The sequence below is a fragment of the Geospiza fortis genome, unplaced genomic scaffold, assembly GCF_000277835.1.
Source record: "Geospiza fortis unplaced genomic scaffold, GeoFor_1.0 scaffold165, whole genome shotgun sequence".
Classification (NCBI taxonomy): domain Eukaryota; kingdom Metazoa; phylum Chordata; class Aves; order Passeriformes; family Thraupidae; genus Geospiza; species Geospiza fortis.
The window spans coordinates 831,924-848,399 of NW_005054442.1; the positions used below are offsets into that span (position 1 = coordinate 831,924).

At 41.7% G+C, this 16,476-nt stretch overlaps 1 protein-coding gene across 2 annotated transcripts in view; it reads left to right on the forward strand.

The window, feature by feature from the left end:
• Positions 1-16,476, forward strand: part of NELL1 (neural EGFL like 1) — a 298,387-nt gene that overhangs the window by 126,245 nt on the left and 155,666 nt on the right. The window lies entirely within an intron of this gene.

The following is a 16,476-nucleotide window of genomic DNA, read 5'->3' on the forward strand; positions in this document are numbered from 1 at the left end:
TGAAAAACAATACCTAAGTAATTAAAATTGCACCTATCAGCTGTTAAATGACAGTTACTAGCACCATTCTTAAGGGCTTAAGTGGAGTGGAAACTTGAAAAATCTTGATTTTGCCTTACCATAATAAATGTGTCTCTGATTCTTCATTCTTTAGCACATAAGACATAACAAACATGCTGATAAAATTACTTGCATTTTTTTTTATGCTAAAGGAAATAAAATTCTTAGTGTACAATAAGTAAATTAAATGGGTTGACCTTGGCTACCTGCCAGGTGACTGCCAAACTGCTTTATCACTCCCTTCCTCAACAAACAGGAGAGAAAATATTACAAAAGGCTCATGGGTCAAGATAAGGACAGGGAGATATCACTCAGCAATTAACATCATAGGCAAAACAGACTTGACTTGAGGAAATAAATTTAATTTACAGCCAATCAAATTGGAGCAGGATAATAAAAAAATAAGAACCAATTTAAATCTCCCCATCCTCCCCCTTCCCAGTCTGAACTTTGCCCCTGGATTTTCTATCTCCTTGCCCCAAGCGATAGAGGAGGATGTGGAATGGGAGTTATCATCAGTCCATAACACCTTGTTTCTGCTATTCTTTCCTCCTCACACTCCTCCCCTGCTCCAGCATGGGGCACTTTCTGCAGGAGAAAGTCCTTTGTGAGCTGTTCCAATGTGCGTCCTTCCATGGGCTGCTTCAGTGTGGGTCCCTTCTGTGGGGTCACAGGTCCTGCCACCAAACTTGCTCCAGTGCAGGCTTCTTTCCATGGGGGGACAGGTCCCAGCAGGAGCCTGCCCCATTGCTGGCTGTCCATAAAGTCACAGCTTCCTTCAGGGCACATCCACATGTTCTCCTGTGAGTCTCTTCCATGGGCTGCAGGTGGATCTGTGCATCCCTGTGCCATCCTCCCTGGGCTGCAGGTGGATCTGTGCATCCCTGTGCCCTCCTCCATGGGGTGCAGGTGGATCTGTGCATCCCTGTGCCCTCCATGGGCTGCAGGTGGATCTGTGCATCCCTGTGCCCTCCCTCCATGGGCTGCAGGGGGATCTGTGCATCCCTGTGCCCTCTATCCATGGGCTGCAGGTGGATCTGTGCATCCCTGTGCCCTCCCTCCATGGGCTGCAGGTGGATCTGTGCATCCCTGTGCCCTCCCTCCATGGGCTGCAGGTGGATCTGTGCATTCCTCCCTCTGCCCTCCCTGGGCTGCAGGTGGATCTGTGCATCCCTGTGCCCTCCATGGGCTGCAGGTGGATCTGTGCATCCCTGTGCCCTCCCTCCATGGGCTGCAGGTGGATCTGTGCATCCCTGTGCCCTCCAGGGGCTGCAGGGTCACAGCTGCCTCACCAGGGCCTGCAGAGGAAACTCAGTTCCAGGACCTGGAGCAGCTCCTGCCCCTCCTTCTGCCCTGCGTGTCTGCAGGGCTGTTCCTCTCACGTTCCCAATCCTCTCTGCCAGCTGCTCTCATGCAAGGCTTTTTACCCTTCCTGAAGGACACACTCACAGAGGTGCTGCTGCTGGTGTTGGTGATGGGCTCAGCTTGGGTCAGTGATGGGTCTGTCCTGGAGCTGGCAGGCCTTGGCTCCATGAACATGGGGGCTGCTTCTGGCATTTTGTCACAGAGCCCACCCCCTGCTGCCAAAACCTTGCCATGCCAACTCAATACAGTGAAATGAGGGTTTCTTTTCTGGAGAGAGGCATGCAGTACACGTGACAATGGCATACATTCTGAAATTCTCTTTCTATGCTTTCTCAGCAGAAGGAGCTGTTCTAACTGTTTGTTTTGAGAAGGATGACCACCTTTGGAATGTGATACGAGGGTTTTTGACTGTTGTGGAAAAGTAATGCTTTGTGCTTTTCTCCTTTCAGTTTTACAGTCATCTTGGTCTTGTGTTCCAGCCCATCAGCAGGAGCTCTAGCCTGTCCATGCTGTTCTCTAACATGTATGTGTATGTTAACATCCAGGCCCTTACTTCCCTCTTAAGCTCAGTTTCATCTCTTCTTTTCCCAACGTTAAGGAAATGTCTTTTATTTTGTCAGCATTGTTACTCCGAACCTCTTTGAGGCGCTAACTTTGCTTTCCATCAAAGGGCAGACATCCATCATAAGGAGGGAAATACAGGCAGTGGCTTCTCCCCTCACTTCTGTTTGTAGCAATCCTACAAGTGTTATTATCCCACTTGTGGGTAAAGTGGAGGTTTTCATGGTCACTGCCTTTCTGGAGGTGATTATTTGGCTGCTGCTGTGGAGGAAAGCAAAGGATATTTGGGATAGTGACATGTGCACAGAGCACAGGTCAGTGGAACAGTGTGCCTTAATGTACTAAAGTAAGAACTGTTAATTACTTTTTAAAACACATTTTTGTCTGGGATTTAAGCTTCATGTAGTACTCTGCAGCAACTGGGTGTGTTGGGGGAGCAGGTCCCTCCAGTACTTGCTAACTCTGTTCTGCACTTGGCAGCTACAAATTAATATTTCCCATTTTATGCTGGTGTAGGCATTGATTTGCATTGATGAGAGATTTGTGTTCTCAGTACCTTTTTCATTTACAAAAATTAGAACTTTGGCGCTGGAAAAATCTCAGAGACTCTTCAAAGTATGGTCTTTATTATATAATCTCATGAATTCTGTGTGGAGTAGGTTTGCTTTGACAATTCTCACTTCATGTTTGTTGAAGTCCCTAGGAGTGGGAGTGTGTTTTCATGGCATCCTGTCTGGCTTTACTCTGTGGGTGACCTCATGCTGTGTGCCACAAAGTGATGAGGTTACATTGCTGTTAATAAAAAGTCAACAGTAGCTTGAAATACATGTGGAGGGAGGTGAGAGCATTGGAAACCATTGGGATGAGGAGTATTTTGCATTGATTTTGGTATTGACTTTCTATCCACAGCTTGTCTAGTTTTGCTGTCTTTATTTTTTTTTTATCATTTATTTACAACTAATGTAGAATTACCAATGAAATCAGGCCAGAATTTGCTTCTTAATCAAGATGGTGAAAATGCATTAGATATCTATAGAAGTTTCCATCTTTATATTGATAATGGAATCTCACATGGTTTTCATAATGGTTCTCTGCAGAGACAAAATACATGAAGGTTTCATCAACAGCAATTTAAGAGTTACAATTTTGCTATTAAATGAAGTTTAATCTAGCATAAAAATTTGAGTCAGAACACAGCAATTGGAATCAGTAATGCTCATTCAACCCTCCTTTTCCTTCTCTTCATTCAGGGTGAGATTTTTGTTGGTTCACCTTCCTCTGCAGTGTACGAATAAGTACACACACACACACAGACTATTCAGTAGGTTGGTTCAAAGCCCATTTCTGGGCTTTCAATAATTCATTATTCATTTCTGGGCTTTCTGCTAACTTTCACAAGGATTACTTTAACCTATGTTAAAGTATGTCTTTGCCACTGCCCTGCTGTGTGGTCCTGTATTTCACAGAGAATTTTGCTGGGTTTTGGAAGAGCTGGCAAAAGCCAGCCGTGGCCATGCTGGAATTGCGTCTTACTGCTGATAACACGCTCTGAAATTTATGAAATGATGCTGGCAATAAAATAGTAATTCACTATCCCAATTAGCAACATAATGCTGCCTCTGTTCCCAACCTCTGCTCCCAAAGGTGTGCTGTGTCCTACAAATTGAACCCTGCTTCTGGAAGGCTCAGGAAGCTCGTTTGCAGTAGGGCTCTTGGCAGGAGGGCACGTGCCACTCCAAGGTGTCCCATTACAGCATGGAGGAAGCTGCACATCCCTCACATCCCTACCTGGCTTTCCTGGCTGGCAAGGACTGGCTCTGCACCTCTCTGCTCCAGCCTTTCCTGGTGCTCTGACCACTTGCCTTGGTGGAACCCAAGGGAATCTGTGCATGTATTCCTCAGTAGCTGACACTGAGAAAGGAAATGTATCTAAAACATGTATTGTAAAACACCCTATGATGATGGGCTATGTAGTAATTTAGATGAAGAGTTACTAAAAATGAAATATTAAGGACGTGAGTGTTCCAATTTCTTCTTTTTTTAACTGCAGCTAAGCATGTGACTACGTTATCAAAGGGGAAAGCATTAAATCACCAGTTCAATTTCATAGCCAAAAGCAAAGCAATTAAAATAAAATTCATCCTAAGTGTTGAGGCAGGACTTTAGGTTGCAGGTAAAAAATATTTTTATGATCAGCTGTTGGATTCCCCCTCACCCCCTCTTACTTGTTTCACCTCAGGTTATGCCTAAGGAATGCAGTACTGTTGCAATCTCCAGACCAGAAATGCCTCCTTTAGTAACTAGTGCTATAAATCACACCTGATTATCATATTTGCTGATGAGAGATCCATCTTGCACTTTTCAGTTATGTCAATTAGGATTGTGTTTATAGGGAAAAATATTTATAATATCTAAAATTAAGTGTTTTTATTCTGCTGATGTTTCATTGTTTATTTTTACATTATAGATGAAATTAAATTTAAAAAGGCACAGACAGTAAGACCAGATTGCATAGCAAGGATATGGAACACTGAAACGTGTTTAGCATGGCTCTGAGGGATCCTGGAAAGGAACTGTTTTGCAATGATCCATAATTTCCTTATCTGAATATGATATTAGTCTTTATCCTCTGTGGAACCGGATGAACAGGGAATAATCTGGAGCCATGAAAATAAACCCAGTAAATCCTCTATCATGTGGAACCACCTGGTTTGAATGCTGTGGCAGTGAGGAGGCAGTGCTGCCAGCTCAGCAGTGGTGATGACTCTGCCACTTCAGTGCTTCCTCATGGATTTTTCAGCAGAGCTGGATAGGGGAACAAGATGTGATGGGAACAGCTGAATAATGAATTGCTGACAGGATGTTTAAGAGAATAGTTAGGAAAATGAAGGCCATAAATAGAGAAGATAAGGCACAGTTGGTGTTTGGCAGCATGGGACAATATTGTTCTGCACAAATAGTCCTTGAGTGAAAAAAATTACTTCAGTGCAAAATTGTGGAGTATTAATTTGAAATGATTTTTGCTACTAACATATTACCTGTCTCATTTATTATAACAACATATACTTAAAGTCCTTATAAAATACTGGACTGGTAGTTGTCCAGGGGCTTTTTCAAGCATGATAAAGACACCACCCCAAAAAAGCCCCATACACTTTTCATAAGCATTTAATTTTTCAGAGAGCTACAGCATCCTTCAAAATGCCACAATAAAATGTTGCTGTGGGCACAGGGATTCTGGATCAATTACATGGGCAGCCTTCTACAATTTATCATTTGAAGATAGCATCTGTGTGGATTTGAAAGAGTAAGCCAGTCAATATGGCAGGATGTATATAGAAGGAGAAAAACTGGGTAAGAGTATTGGACCAAAAATAGAGAGTGAAAGAAAAATGGTGGATGGTGGCATAAGATACATGCTGATGGAATGAGATATTTAAGATAATTACTCTCAGTATAATGGCATGAAGAAAGAATTGCTCATTTTGATATAATAATCCATTGTTCAACCCCAGCCATTAGTAAAATCAGATAGAGGGGGTTGAAAAGGTAAGGTATGAGCTGAATGAAAATGGATAGAGTTATTTCAATGTATTGTACTGCTTGGCTAATACAGGTAAATGGAAGATTAGAAAAAAACCAAACCCTCACCTCTTCCCTTCCACCCTCCCTCTGTGTAAGCATCCACTGGTATCTCTCAGAGTGTTTGGAAAGATTAAAAAATAACAATAAATAAGGAGGTGAATCTGTTACAGAAATCTTGCATTCCTTTTTGGATAGCAGAATTTATTTCATCAGTGCTTGCTGAGATCCAGGAGTTTCTTTCAAAAGTGAAATCAAAGCCAAAGCAAGCCTGGCTTCAGGAGTACATTTATGTAGTAAAGAAGGAGAGTCATTCTAGGGAACAGAGCTGTTTTCCTGAGAATGAGGTGATTATTTTGCTTTGTTTTCTAATGGGCAGTAATATATTTGTGAGCAGTAGCAGCATAACCTTTTATTTGCAGCAGACTATGTAATGGTGACTCTTACAGCTAAGCATGCAGTAGGTAGATTTAGAATGAATTCTTGTGCATTAAGAGCCTTTGAAGAACAAAAATGGGTGAAAGAGTGGTACTAAGGAAGAGTACTACTAAGGGAGAGTAGTCCAGTTAGATTTATTATATAGAACTCTTCCCACTTCTTTTCCTGGGGTAATTTGATGAGGTTTCTAGCCAGTGGAAAGCAACTAGGTCCCTCTGCGTCCCAGGGAAGCAAATTGTGCTGCACTGGGGAGCCCCACTTCTGTAAGGGAAGGGGCTTCACAGATATTGACATATTTGTTGGTCTGCATGGGTTTGTGAGGGAACAGGCTCAGATCAGACCCTGTCATTGCTCCAGGTTTCGCCAGGGGGGTGGTGGGGAAGTGTCCAAATCCTGATTGCAAACCCCAAAGCTTGCAGCTGACTGCAATTCCTGATTGCAAACCCCAAAGCTTGCAGCTGACTGCAATTCCTGATTGCAAACCCCAAAGCTTGCAGCTGACTGCAAATCCTGATTGCAAACCCCAAAGCTTGCAGTGATTGCAGATCCTGATTGCAAACCCCAAAGCTTGCAGCTGACTGCAGATCCTGATTGCAAACCCCAAAGCTTGCAGCTGACTGCAGATCCTGATTGCAAACCCCAAAGCTTGCAGCTGACTGCAGATCCTGATTGCAAACCCCAAAGCTTGCAGCTGACTGCAATTCCTGATTGCAAACCCCAAAGCTTGCAGCTGACTGCAGATCCTGATTGCAAACCCCAAAGCTTGCAGTGATTGCAGATCCTGATTGCAAACCCCAAAGCTTGCAGCTGACTGCAGATCCTGATTGCAAACCCCAAAGCTTGCAGCTGACTGCAGATCCTGATTGCAAACCCCAAAGCTTGCAGCTGACTGCAGATCCTGATTGCAAACCTCAAAGCTTGCAGCTGACTGCAATTCCTGATTGCAAACCCCAAAGGTTGCAGTGAATTCCTGATTGCAAACCCCCAAGCTTGCAGCTGACTGCAATTTCTGGTTGCAAACCCCCAAGCTTGCAGCTGCCTGGAGATGTGCTGTGCTGGCAGAGGGTGACAGGATAGCTCACCATTTACTGTTTGCCTTACCAAACCATCTTGAGGGGAAAGGATTTGTGTGATAAGCCTTTTTTCCCCCACTATCTTCTCCTCAGCAGCTAGGAGATTCCCAAAACATCTCCTGCTTTCTACAAAAAATATACACCATACCTGGGGCAGGACAGGAAAAGCCAGTGGTTTTTGATGTTGTCTGTGCTGTTTAATTTCTGTTGCACTGCCAAACGTGATTATTATGGTGAATTTAAGCAATATTTTCTTTATTGGCTGCATGTCACAATGCCTATGCAAGCATTTATTATATCTACAAGGATGAAGCTTAGGAACACCAGCATTTTACTTATCACATCTGTAGAAATGTTTATTTATTCCTAAATTAACACTTCCAGAGTAGCCTTAAGAAAACTTCTCTTCTGAAAAAGATAACATGTCCAAGAATGATTATTTACTAACTTTGGAAAAGTATGGCTGATGGATGAAAGCATTTACAATGTGAAATATTGAACACAACATCTTTCATAAAAATAATAAAAAGAACAGCAATTTTGGAGCTGTTTTTAAGATAAAATATGTATGAAAAAAAACCCTTAACATCATTATGAGACTTACAGCTACATGGGTTTATTTCTCCTTCAATATTTTTAGAAGAGAAGCTTTCAAAATGCATTCTATTTGAATGGCATTCTTTTTCTGAGCTTCTCTCTTACCTTTCACTGAATTTAGCTGTCCCCTGCTGCAGAGTGCTTGGCACTCTTGCCAGGACCATGCCTCTGACTGTGGGTAGAGAGAGCCCAGATCTCCGCTGGTTTAGGATGTGGTGCAATTCTTGAGGATACAGCCAGAGCTCTGTGACGCCTGAAATCTCCTGGGTACAACTCTACAAAGAGCAAACAGCTTCTCCTGCAAAGTTCTGACACCCACCAGCTCCTGTAGGGCCAGCCCCAGTGGGATTATATGGGATTACCTCCACTTTAGTTCAGGGGGTCTGGTTATAATGAGCAGAAGTTGCAAAGGGTCACAGAATGGTTTGGGATGGTGTGACAGTGGTCACAAGGGTTCTTGGCTGAGGCAAGAGACGAGAATGTTGACTCCATGTTCAGAAGGCTTGATTCATTGTTTTATGATATATATATTACATTATAACTATACTAAAAAGAAATAGAAGGAAAGGTTTCCTCAGAAGGCTAAGCTAAGAATAGAAGAATGAATAACAAAGATCTGTGGCTCGGACAGAGAGTCCAAGCTATCTGGTCTGTGGTTGGCCATTAATTGTAAACATTCAAGATGGCCCAATCACAGACAAACCTGTTGCATTCCACAGCAGCAGAAAACCATTGTTTACATTCTGTTTCTGAGGCTTCAGCTTCTCAGAACGCAAAATCCTAAAGAAAAGGATTTTCACAAAAAGGATGTCTGCGACATGTCACCTTTTTTTATTTAGTTAAATTAAAAAGAAAAGTGTTTGTAATTTTCTCTGCTGGGCTCATGCAGAGCAAAGAACAAACACTTGACAGGTTATCTTTTGCTAATCAAAACTTCAGTTAAGTGCTGATGTGGAATGTAGAACATAAAATTCTATCATATTGCTAAAACAGTCTTACTATATAAGAAAATGCAAAAACAATGCAAAGAAAATTCAAGTCCAAACAGCTGAGTTTCAGGAAAAGTCTATGGACTGAAGATGTTCTTCTTTGCTATCTCTGAAAGTCTTTTTTGATCCTGAAACAGGCTTGCTACAGAAAAATCTGTCAATAGTTATCAAAAGTCTATTGACAGTCATCAAACAATTTCAAACAATTTTTAGAAAATTTCTGGAATGTCTTGGCTACAGCCCTTTATTGAACATCTTGGGCTGAAGCTGATTTTTGGCCCTTCAATGCTTTTGAGCTGCTGCCAGCTATTTCAACTCTTTTTATTTATTTTTTTGTTTTGTTTTGTTTTTCAGAAGGCTAAGCTAAGAATAGAAGAATGAATAACAAAGATCTGTGGCTCGGACAGAGAGTTTAAGCTATCTGGTGGTGGTTGGCCATTAATTGTAAACATTCAAAATGGCCCAATCACAAAAAAACCTGTTGCATTCCACAGCAGCAGATAACCATTGTTTACATTCTGTTTCTGAGGCTTCAGCTTCTCAGAAGGGAAAATCCTAAAGAAAAGGATTTTCACAAAAAGGATGTCTACGACAGGATGGAAGGGGCCTTACAGAGTACCTATTTCCAGCTCCCCTGCCATGGGAAAGGACACTTCCCACTAGAACACCTCCAGGGATGGGGCAGCGTGACTCCTCTGGGTGTGCTGCTCTTGCCTCACCACCCTCACATGGAAGAATTTCTTCCCAATGTCTAATCTGAACCCACCCCCTGTCAGTTTGAAGCCTCAGATTGAAGCAGTTTCTCAGTATTTCTCATCTACCTGTCATTACATCTTGCTCTTTTCAGAGCACTTAATACAGTTCAAGAGGCAGCAGTCATCATTGTCTTTTTTTTTTTTTTTTCATTTCTGAAGGACACCAGGTCATTTCCCTGAAATACAAAATTCTTCCTTCAAGTAGCTGCTGGTATTCCTGAGTATGTTCAAATACCTGGGGGTGTCAAAGAACCTGTTTGCCATAATGTCCATGAGAGGATGTAATGAATGTTCCTCAGAATCCCTCCCAGCAGAGTGTCCTCAGAGGCATTGATCTGCCTTGATGGAGTCCAGGGGGCCAGTGAGTAGCTGGAGAGCAGGGAGGGAAGGTGGCACTGCCTTGGGTAAAAGCCCTGAATGCTGCTGGCCAGGCAGACCCTCCAAAATGAGAAATGGCTTGCTTGGTCTCTCATAAGCCACTGAGGGGAAGAGCAAATCCAGCAGTGTCTTTAAAGAAAAATCCTTACACCCACTCAGGCACACTCCGGAGTAGCCTGTTCTGCTGCTGTGCATTCTAGATAGAAATATCAGTATAGTTTCAAAGAGTAATTAGAAGGAAAAAATTAAAAGGCTTGAGTAATCCCGGATAAAGCAATCTTTTAAAACTTCACTTACTTCTAAACATCACAGCAGCTGCTACAGCAGAACAAGCAGAATTTTGACTTGTTTTTCCTAGTTGCTTTGGCATGTTGGAGCAAATGACTGAACTGCTGCTGTTAGCCAAAACCTGTTTCCCCAAATGTTTCATTCTGCTTTCTGTGATTATTTTTAATCTGCATTCTCTTACGCTGTGTTATCATATGTGAATCTGGCTGCATATTTTTTAAAATAACTTATTTGTAACTGTCAGAGATACCTTATGAATAAATTATCAACCATCCCTAAGAGCTATAGCTGCAAACATTTCTAAAAAAGTATTAAGTCTGTGAACATTTTCTATTAATGTATTTATCAAATGAATGCACTTAGGGTTAAGAAAACAGTTCCTTTATGTTAAAAACAACACCACATTACTTTTCTTTGGCATTAACATATCAGTGGCAGCTTTTGAACTGATTGAAATGATCTTTTAGGAGAGCTTCAATTTAAATGAACTGGTTTTATCCTAAGAGATCTCAAGGTTCTTTGGGACCCTCCCACCAAACCAGTGCACATAATTTGCCAGTGTAATGACGGAAAGCACAAAGGAGAGTGGAACTGCCCATTTTCAGTTTTCCTTAGAGAGAAGCAGAATTTAGTAGCATAATAAAAGGAAAAAAACTTCTTGCTGAGAGGGACACTGGCTTGTCTGAACAGCAAGATTTTTAAAGGGCTGAGTGCTGCCTTTCAAGATAGGATTTTGTTATTTTGAGGAACGATGACCAAAAAAGACTATGGATGAAATTCTCTGACTCCAGAGAAGTCAGGGAATTGGTCAGATCATTGCAGATTCAGGCTATGGAAATAAGGTTTTTTTTTTTAATTTTCATTTTTTCAGCAAAAAAAATCATAACCTCAAGTAAAGAAGCTGATGACTTGTGTATTATTGTAAGCAATAACAAGGATGGAGTAGGGATTGTGTTGTACTGAGGCAATATTTTAACATCTAAGCTTCCCTAGGACAGATTTTAGGAAACAACCATGTTCCTGGGCAGTTTACTACTACTGTAGCTGAGAAACAGGTAGCAAGATGTTGTGATCTCTTTTTGAGAATAATCAATTGCTTCCTTGAGTGTGAATGGTGGAAGTATTTAAACTTTATATTGTTGAAATAAAGACCAGGACCCTTCCCCTGATTTTTTATTTTTGTCCTTCGTTTTAGGGGGAATGCTTTTTTGGGGGCTGGTCTGCACTGGAAAATGTGACTGTTCAAGTGTGATTTGCACGTGAATATGTGCTTTAAAATATTTATTTGTTTAGTTGTTTAGCCTGATAGTTGTACAGTTTCCATCCCTAGAGCAGCAGTTAAATAGTCAGAAAGCAGATTTGGAATATTGATACTCTTGCACTGATCATAACGTGGGTACACCAATGTAAAGCTCCTTTCTGCTGTGTGCAGAGGAAGAGGCTGCACCCTTTTAATGGTGCTGTAAAAGTCAAAGGGATAATACTTCCTGATATTATTATGTTGATAGTTATTTTATTGCCTTTGGATTCCCAGGTGATGCTACACCAGCCCTAATTTATGAATGCATTTTTCGCTAGTTAGTTACTTAATGACATTAGGGTAATATTTCTCAGCCTTGTTGAAAGGGAGGTTGTTCTTTGGCTCATCTGCTCTTCTTTTGGGCTCTTTGCCTGCCTCTGAATGGGCAGTAGCTCCATCCCCAAGGCAGAGTTGCACTGCTGCCCTGCCTTGGAGGAGATGAATTGCTACCACGGAAGCTGGAAAACAGTTGTTGGTAAACAGTTTTAAGGCTAGCCTAAACATTTGCTGCCAGCAATTAGTCTCTTCTTACTCAGGCAGCTGGGGGAGGCTGAGCTGCTGCCAGCTCATGGGGAACTGCTGACTGCTGTGTCTGGTGCTTTATGGCTCCCTGAGGGCTCTGGGGCACAATTTGAGAAGCCAGGCCTGTGCTAAAGGTAAGAACCAGGTGTGGGGTTATGTTAGATGCATGGGATGTATGAGAAAGGAGACAGGCAGAGGGAGGATGAAAAGGAAAAACAGAAAGGCAAGTGGAGCTGAAGTCAAGTGAGTTTGACAGTGGAAAGGAGATAAGAGCAGGGGAGGGCAGAATCAGGGAGAATCTGGAGAGCAAGCAGGTATAATGAACAAGGAGCAGCTAAGCCAGTGCAGTGAAAATGGTGTGTGTTCATTTTAGCATAAGCACAGGGTGTCTGAAATTGTAGGACCTGCCTCGTGCTCCAATGCTGCTGTTCTCTGCTGTTTTGGACACTTCATTGATATGATTCCATCAGCTTGTGAACATACTTTAAGATTTGACATTACTTAAATAGTTTGATTTCACATTTTTAAAAATCCTGATGATGTAGACCAGGGTCTAACACCATTCAGGTCCATGCATAGTGCTGGCTGGAATCCAAAGAGGGGAGGGGAATCCTCCCCCACATTAATAAACATGAATTAGACATCAGAGCTTGCTGCAAAGCTGGTTTTTTTTCCCTGTTTTTGATTTCCTGCCTTTGCTTCCCTACAGAGTTCCCAAAAATTCTAATTCTGTTTGGTATAGTCCCCAAATGGAAAGTGATTAACTGGGAGATAGCTCCAAATAGAATAATTGATTATGATAAAAAACATAATCTGTTACTGATCTGGAACCCTTCGTAGTTTGTTTCATTTTGTTTTGCTTTGTATGTTACTGTCTTTCAGTAGTTAAACTGAAAGTGAAGCCCCAGACAACAGGTGATGACAATGCTGATGTGTAAAGGGATTATTGTTAAGTGCATGGAAAGGGTGGTGTGCAATGCCAGAGGCACAGAGTGCTTTGTTTCAAAATTGTTCTCTCATGGTGATTACAGGACTAACAGTTTAAAAAACAATAGTTTCATTTCACCTTGGCCTGAATGGACAAAACCCCCATTGCCATCCATAGGTATTGTGCCTTCTTTACAGCTGAAATTAGTTTGGTTTGATGCGACTTATTGGGGAGGACAAACAGTAAAGAGATGCTCTAGTTGAGATCTGGTGTCTTCTTGTCATTTTTAAGCATTACAGATATGTAGTAATAGGATTCTAAATCAAGCATAGAGAGACTTAAGTGGTTTGGACAGTTGGTAAAGTACATTTGCAGATGAGAAAACCACTTGGTTTCCATGGTTGAACACCATTTGTATTGTCTCCCCCTCCCAGCTGGTGTTGTTGTTTGGTATGAGGTGCTCGCCTGTCAGGTGCTGAGCAGGCAGCTCCTCTGAGATACTGTCCTTGTGTTTTATATCCCAGTGTGCTCACAGCACTGCTGAGTGCACTGGCACAGCCAGTGACAGGTATTTTCTTTTATTATTGCCTCTGAGTTCACATTCTCTGTTTGGTGCAGCAGAGTCATGGGGATGGCCAATTAGCTATGGGGTGTGTAAGGAGAGCTCTGCACTGATGGTTGAACCCTGCTTCACTGGCTGCTGAGGAGACATTGGAGCCCAGTGGTGTCCCAGTCCCCTCCCAGGCCAGCCCACCCTCTAACAGCCCAGACCTTGCTGAAAGCTGGAGCCCAAGTGTCTCTGTTGGTGCAGAGTGTGAGCTGATGGAGGTGGAAGCTGCTGATATGTGCGTGATAATTATGCTGTGTCAAGTCTCATTTTAAAGACCATAAGTATACCTTTTTAAAAGAAAAACAAACTACTTCACCAGCCTAGAGAGAAGCATAAATCATGTATTTTTGTCACCTCCAAAGACCACTAGAAGATGAGCTTTAATATTTCAAATGTGACAAGCAATCCATACACATGAATCACAATTTGAGCTCCATTACAGCTGAGCTGATATATACCACTCTGTGCTTTATGGGTTTTACTCTAACAATATTAAGTAAAAACCCAAAGCTTTTTGTGATGAATACCTAACCTTTTACAAGTATTTGTAGCATTGTGGTCCAGAGCAAGAGATTTAGTGTTGCCCTACAGGCTTTAATAAGAAAATTTTGTTGCCAGTTTTGACCTCTCAATATTGTTCTGTGTGAAGAAAATGCATGTATTAGTGGAAGGCTAATACTGTAAAGGTAAAAGAAAATCTGAAATGCTGAAAGGGTTTATGGAAAATGTAACCCCTAAAGATTGCAAAGACAGTTAAATAAATGGAAAAGTTTGAAGAGACAGATTTTTTTTTTTACTTCTGCTTCCTTTGTTAGAGTCAGGCTTTTTCTTCCTGGGCTGTGGAACTTCTGCAGCGACCCAGTGCCAGATTTTCTCAATTCTTCTATTTATAGTCAAGTCATCACTTGAAGTCGTTAGTCTCCTTTTGAGATACTCTCTCATGGCAGTGTTTTCATATAGGCAGTGCATTTTCTTTCTATCTTTGACTATTCTCATATTTTTTGTTGCAGCAACCTGGGCTGTTTTTGCAATGAATCTAAGTTCAAATTCCTTCACCTCTGAGACTTCTAATCCTCTCACTTCCCCTTGGGGGAATAAAGAGAAGAGTAGTGAGGGAGCAGGAGATGAAGGGTAGTGCATAAGGTTAATTTTCAGGCGAACTGGTTGCTGTTTTGACATTCTTGCTTTCTTTGCAGACCTCTTTTCATTTCTTTTCCTTTTATGCTGGAAAATTATTAGATATGCAAGAGCAAAACTCCTCAAAGCTACGCTCCAAAAGCCTATTAAAAATAGTCTGCAAGCAGATCAGTGTGAACACACGTCAACACCTGAGAGTTTCCCAAGTGGCTCATGCACTCAGTGGTGTGATAACAAGACATGTGGGAGGATTTTTCCTGGCTTTTATCTTTCATATATTGATGCTCCTGACTTTTTAAAATTCATTTCATCAAGTGGCACTGCAACTGAAACAACAGAAATGCAAGAATGAGATAGTTTAAGGTGTTTGCAGTGGTATACAAAGTATTTTGCCTCCAGGCCATCATTTCTAATTCATCCCAAGTTGGCAGCAGTCAGAAACTGCTGCCAGCTGTTTGCTGGCCAGCACGAAGAGATTTAGCTGGTAGCTCCTGCTGGACAGATGTCTGTAATGTAGAAAGTGTGAGTGTAGCTGGCATGTGTTTCATTTTCAGAGCCTGGAAAATGGGGGTGCATCTCAACTGCAGCTGCTTCAGTTTAGGAAGGTTAAACAAGATACCTGATTTTAGGTAGCCAGGTACTCAGCATGTGCAGAATCAAACTTCCCCCCCCATTCTGGGGCTGAATGCTGATGTTTTGGTGCTGTTTCCATAAGCACTGTGTGGAGGGAGAAGGGACACTGTAGATGGGGTGCAGAGGGGTGTGACAGGAGGCTGCACTGTCTGGTGACCACAAGCCAAGGAGGTTCTTCAGCTGTGCTGGCAATTGATGCCTTTCCAGGGTGTGAGCAATCAATAACAAAAGGAAAGGAATGGGGGAAAAAAATGTCTCTGATTCATCTTTCTTTGTGTTGGACATATGTAACACTAGAATTAATATTTTGAAAACCATGAATTACTTCATGTAAAATCTGCGCTGCTAAGCAGAAAATCTATCCTGCTGAGAAAAAAATAAAGACAATTCTTCAGTGTAATATCTGGTTTTGTCAAAAAGGAAGGGAGATGTTACAGTTTACCATATGACAGGGCTTTGAGATATTTAAACAGGCAAGTAAATGACAGGTTTGAGTCACTGTTGTGAAAACCGTTTTGGATTTTGGATTTGCAGCAGCAATAGAGATTGCTTAAGCAGAGACATGAGGTCAAGCTTTTGCTGCTCCTTAATAATGTTTTTTCTTTTTTGCTTTGATGTGATGCAAACCCTAAAATGGGCTTAGGTGACTGGTTCAGCCTTCTCCTTGTGTGACATGTGGAGGTGGCAGAGAGCCCTGGCCAGTAACTCCTGCAGCAGTTGTGTGTCCAGGGCTTTGCCAGAGCACTTGGGTGAGTCTGGAGGGGTGGAGGACTCACTGTTCAACTGGGCACTGGAATCTGCTCTGGCAAACCCCCTGTGGCACATCTGACCAGCACTGCAACTCATACCATGCTGTGTGGAGTTACTGCGCCTTGAAGAGTTAGCATTTTCAGTAGTGCCCACTTTCACACTATTTTATGCGCTTGAAAACCACATCAGTTTTTGGTTTTTACCATTGCAAAAAAACCCAAATGTATGTGTTACCTTTCCAGAATTAAAAAAGAGAAGTAGTGTTTTATGAAGAACAGTGGAAAGGAACACATTGCTATGATACAGGAGTTTTAAGGAATTTTCTTACTGAAATTTATTTATTTCATTACTAAATCTATTGTTTATAGATTTTATCTACATGTATAGGTTTATCTATGTTATTATCTATATATTATATATATTATCTATATAAGATAATATTATATTATCTGTATGTTGTCTTATATAATATATATTATATTATCTATATATTAGATGTTATATTATCTA